Here is a 6361-nt window from a genome sequence, read left to right on the forward strand (position 1 = left end):
TATATGTCCTATCTAGGATGCAAATGTGAACACAATGCATGTAATGCAGATGTTACTAAATCAATGTCATGAGATTTCAATTGTGGTAATAAAGTTCTCAAGACTCCACTATTCCTTCTTAGCTTTTCAGTATAAATAATCTCAGAACAAGTTCTGTCAACTAAACCATATCATTCTCCTTATCTGGTCATAACTTGCAAGTTATGTCAACCAATTTATCATTGAATTCGTTGTTGGGTCGCCTTGTTTGCCCCATTTTCAATAATTTTTTGAAGCTTTTTCACTTCTTTCATGTTGGATTTTTTTTAAAAGAATGAAAAAATCTTTTATGAATAGTGTCATTCATTTATTTATCATCATTCTAATTCATGATAAATATGATACATTTTCTTGATTCCTGCAAGGAATATACATTTGGTAAAGAATAAGAACAATAGGTCTCTATTATAAAAAAGAAATATCCCTAATAACAAATCAAAGGTGAACAAAAATAGAATACTGTGACTGTTTAAATGAGATATCAACATCTAAAGTAATAATTGTTTAGACAATTTTGAACTCCAATATCAGAATTCTCTTTCAAAAATACATTCCATCAGTATCCTCGATCTTTTAAGCCAATCATCCTTATTCATAGGACCCTCACATAAAGTTATTTTTTTAAGTTTTCATCTTTACTTAGTCTGTTCTTTCGGGTTTTTAGTTTAAGTCTTCTTTTTTTTATTTTTTAATTTATTTTTTTACTTTGTTTTGTTTCTTTTTGCACACCCTTTTCTCATCGTTTCTTCTCATTTCTCTTTCCTATGATCTCTTAGTGACACTTTGATTAAAGTCCTAAATGATCTAATGACAAATCTGTCTTAATTCAATTCATGATTATCCAATTCGAGTATTCACATTCGATCAAAATAGACTTTTAAGGGATATAACGTAGGCTAGGGTAAATAGGTTATGAAAGAAATGGATGAAACAAGCCCAAGGGTAATCAAACTAATGATCATTTCTTCATACGGAGCACAATGACATTTTGCCCCATCAATTTTTCCTTCATTTTTCATTTTTTTTCTTTTTCATTATTTTCAAGAAAAACTTGAGCACAAAAAGACCTTGACCTTGAAATCACTAAACAAGTTTCTCAAAATTTTCTCTCAATGTGGGAGTGATCCTTAGTTAGGATTTCTTAAAAAATTTTTTTAAAAGATTCAAACGGGGTAGCAAAGGATAATTTTATTTATTTATTTGTTTAAAAGATAGAAGAAAGATAACCATTCCTCATCTCGAACATGAATACTCTCAATGAAGAATATTTATTAATCAAGAGCAAATTTATGAACGAACAATTACAAAGATTATGTATTGCATCACTTTCAAAATTTTTCACCAGATTTATCTTTTTTTATTTAGCAATCCTAATGAATCAGCAATCTTTTTCTATCAATCAAATTATTATGAATGATGTTTTTAAATCGAATCCTGAATTATCATTGTGACTATCTAAAAATTCATTATTTGAAAATGAAGAATGGATATGGAAAAAAGGTAAAGGTAGAAAATGGTGATTCACACAAAACAAGAATGCCATGAAAATGTATCATATCTATCACTTTTATTAAAATGATAAAAAATAAGATAAAATTCAAGTACATAAAAGAAATTCATATTCTAAAAAAAATCCTAAGATAATAATAAGTTCTAATTAGTCTTCCTAAAGTTATGACCCTAGATGATTGGATAAAAAGTCTTTGTAGATATTTAGCTCTCTTGATTCATTGAAGCTCATCAAGCCTGCTCGAATCAAACTTTACATCTTATATTTGAAAACAGGGTAGGTTTTTATGAAGTGGCCCATATTCCCATTATGGTAGTCACATGTGGCATTAACATTATACCATTTAGGATAAGGTGGCTTCAATAGTTTCAAAAAGACTAGGGATACTAGGTCATTTTTGACCAATTTTGGAAATAACTCAGTATAGGTTATGGAAATAGGATCAATATAAGCTCTCTTGATTGTCCCTGAATATTTTTAAACCACTCATTTAATTGTTAGGCTTTAGAATTGGTGTAGTAATAGGATTAGGCCCATATGTAGGTTAATAAGGACTGACAATGATGTTGTTCATAGTTAGAAAATAAGGCTAGTAAGGAACCTATGCAACATTATTGGTTACTGAGTAGTAAGCAGGATGAACATATGGTGGATATGGAGTATAACTTCTGAATTATTGCCTTTAAAAACTTACCACTTGGGCTTCATATTTTTTTTTCTTAAGCATCTCACTTTTTCTGGCACTGTCAATCTTTTTCTCTTCAAGCCTACTACTCTTGATGGTATTTTTAATAACCACTCATGAGATCACCATATTAGCAAAGTTTTTTATTGCATTCTCTATCATCTTTTCATAATAAGGCGACTTCAAAGTGCTTACAAATAAAACTATTATTATTATTTTTTAGTTAACGGTGGCTAGACCTGAGCAGTTATATCTTACCACCTTTGAGCATATTCCTTGAAAGATTTAGATGCTTTTTTCTTCATTCCTTATAATGAAAGGCAATCCAGGGCCATATCTATAATGTAGCGGTATTGGTTGATGAAAGATCGAGTTAAATTTTTTCATGACTTAATATGGATTTTGTCCAACTGAACATACCACCTTGCAGTAAACTCGATTAAACTATTTTGAAACACATGCATTAGTAATTTTTCATTGCTGGTATGTGTTGTAATTTTATGACAGTACATTATGATGTGTGTAATGTGATACTTGGTACTGTCGTACTTATCAAATTCTGGTACCTTAAAATTTAAAAGAATTACAACATCTGAAATTAGACAAAGGTTGGCAGTATTGATGGATCCATAGAAATAAATAGAAATCAATACCTTTTACAACCCATAATCTTTTTTCTATCATGCTCATAGCTTGATCGATCTTAGAATCTTTTAAGGATATAGCCGTCTATAACTTTTTTTTTTTTTTTGTCTCATCCATTTTGAGAATTAGATGGCTTCATCTACCTTTTCAATAAAGACAAGTTTGGTCTAACTTCGAACATTCCCTGTAGTCTATTGTGGTTGTAAGTTTGGAATGGTTTAGGTCTAATATGGACCAAAACCTGACGGATATGGTGATTCGGTGACTTCATGTAAACTATCTTCTTCTATTTTTTTTTGTTCATCTTTTTTAGAGTATCAAAGATCCTACTTAGCTTACTTCTTAAGCTTTTTCTAGCCTTTTGACATGATTCACATTATCTTACTCTATTTTTTTGACTCTGGCTCGAGTGTAGTATTGGTGTTAAGCTATTCTCGAACCTTAATACCACAATCTAAAATAAGTGATCTTGACATGATTTGACATGATGAATAAATGGTCATGAATGAATGTAATGCAATGCATGTATGTTTATGAATACACATAAGAAGAAAAAAAATAAACAAGATAAGAAAATTGGTTAGTCATAAACACTATAAAGCAAGTAAACTAACAACATGACTATAAATTTTAGTTTAACTATAAAAGGTGGAAGGATATGGCTCTACCTATGGTTAGGCTCTTAAAGTTAACTATATGTAGTTTAGATTACTTGTAAAAGGTTCTCAAATTGTTCCTTACATCATTGTCCATTACAAATTAGTAAGGTACCTCGATCCTCATTCATCATAGGCTTTAAGTGGAAAGGGTTCAATTTAAGTAGGAGTGTTTTACAAGCTTATATGGAGACAAAATCTCATGAGGGCATAGGTACTTCACTCTTTTTTAAGGGGTAGAGCTTGGGTGAAGAGCTTTATGTTATATATATGCAAATGAATGACATATATATAGGTGAATAACTAACAGAATATAATGAAAAGAAAGGAATAGGAAAGAAAGAAAATAATCTCAAATTTATTAAGAAAGGTTTATATAATAAGAAACCATTTACTAGCCTAACTCTTGATATCCCCAGTAGAATGGCCAAGCTGTCATAATTATAGATCTGTGGACTTATCACAAGACATGAATTAGAGGAGTCGTCACCAATATTTTTGTTTAGGTGTGACTGGCCACCTGAAATGAATTTTGATATGCAAAATCAAATTTTAGGTTCAGAAGTATGGTTACGTGTGAGAAAGGTTATAACACATTCACAGTGCTCATTCAAAGGATGGTACCATTTTGATATCAAATTATCCATGCCTTGAAAATGTTTATACTTTTGCCAAAATATTAAATATTGAAAATTAGTCTTAAAATTATCCTAATAGTTTGGTAGCAATTTAAGATAATTCTCTTACCTCAAGAGTATTCATGGGGAGTAGTGTCCTACTCTGAAGAGGCTCCGTTGTTAGATTCATTAAAGTTTTTTATTTGGAAAAATCAGTAAAGTCTCCCAACAGTTTGGTATGACTTACTTTAAAGTAGATCTTTCAATAATTTGATGAGATTTTATTGTAAAAGTATTTATAAAAGTCTTATTCATTATTTTTTTTTGAAAAACTCATTAAATCTCCCAATAGTTTGATAAAACTTAATTTAAAAGCGATCTTCCAATCATTTGGAGGATAAATTTATTTTTTTATTTTTGAAATTTATTTATGAAAATTTTCAATAGTTTGATGGATTTCATAAAATTTAAATCCATGAAAAATTTTCAATCATTTTATAGAATAAATAAATAAATAAATAAATAAATAAAAATCGTATCAGAAGAAAAAAATAAATTCGAATCAAACTATATAGAAAAAAGAAAAAAAATCCATTTGGCATCTTAGGAAGTAAAAATAATAATAATAAAACATCATGATAAAAAATTATAAAATCCAAAAGTAAAGTACGTGGTGATATATACCAAGTTAGTGAAAGAAGAGTTTTCCATTTATTAATTCTGTTCCTCCATCGCTTCAAGCTTTAATGCTACTGATTCAATTTCATATTTGCCTAATGCAGTTTTTAGACCAACTTTCTCTTAATTCTCTTTCTAGTCTTGGTTCTTTGTTAAAATTGCCAATGACTCTATCTTATCTTTATTGTTGTACAGAGCTCCTCTCTAAATTGTATACATTTCACCACTTTGACAAAGTCAATATCCTGCACTTTAAGTTCATCGTCAGTGCTCTTGTCCTTATTGGCGGAGGTGGCATCAACGTGCTTCTTGCAATACTCAAAGACTTTGGATAAGATTTTGTTGGTGATGTTGGGGAGATGGACCTCATTGTTGACAAGCCTGGGTCTCGATAGTTCAAGGGTTTAGATGAAATAAGGTGGGTGATGGTGGTTTCAGGACTGGATTATAGGGATAGAGGAGATGGTATTAGGTTCAACCTTAGAGGCTTGGTGAGGGCTCCACTGGCTAGTGGGCACTTGGGATTTTTGCTTGAATATTTTTCTGGTTACAAATTACTACCTAAGAATTGGATTTTCTGTATTTGTTGTTTTGGAGTTGCTAAAGTGCTTTCTCCTGCGTATGCCTGAAATTGCCCTGTGAAATTCCTAGGAATTATTTAGTGATGGTTTCTTATCTGTTGATCCTTGTTTCCCCTTTTCTGCTTTCGGTTGGTTTTTTATAGGATTCAATCCTTCTTTATTTTAGCCAATAAATTGAATGTGAATTAATTGCATAAATCAAGCATCAAAATTTTTAGCAAAATCTTCAACGTAATTGCATAAATCAAGCACCAAAATTTACTACAAAATCTTCAATGTTTTTTTTTTTCAAACTTTCCCCCCCTTTTTTTGTTTTTAGACAAGTAAAATTAAACGGAATAAATAAAACAAATTAAATCAAATTAAAATTAAAACTTTTCTTATTGGGCTTAAAGTTTCTCAATTGAGCTGAATTCACAATTGAAAGCCTATTTTCAATCTTAAAAAAAAAAAAAAATTCTAGGACAAAATAAGGTGTCTACATCATGCAAATATATTATCATGTAATAATATAAAATAACTTGCAAATATATAATCATGAAATCAAATATAATCACACAAATATAATAGTAATGATGTATAATCATGCAATTATACATACAATAAATATAGAAACATGCAATTAAATATCATTCAAATATAATATTAATTATGCAATAACATATAATATCATATCATGCAATAAATATAAAATCACGTAATAATAATAATAATAAATAAATAAATAAATAACTATGCAAATAAAGATATTAATAATCATACAATCTCACAAATAAATAAATTAATAATCATGCAATTAACAATGTAAATCATGCAAATAAACATGCAATTAAATATATAATCATGTAAATAAAAATATATATACCATGCAAATAAATATATAATCATGCAACTAATAATACATAAATCATGCAAATAAACATACAATAAAAAAATATAATTATGCTAAT

The sequence above is a fragment of the Durio zibethinus genome, chromosome 10 (assembly GCF_047325235.1).
Source record: "Durio zibethinus cultivar Kanyao isolate XHJ-2024 chromosome 10, ASM4732523v1, whole genome shotgun sequence".
Taxonomy (NCBI): domain Eukaryota; kingdom Viridiplantae; phylum Streptophyta; class Magnoliopsida; order Malvales; family Malvaceae; genus Durio; species Durio zibethinus.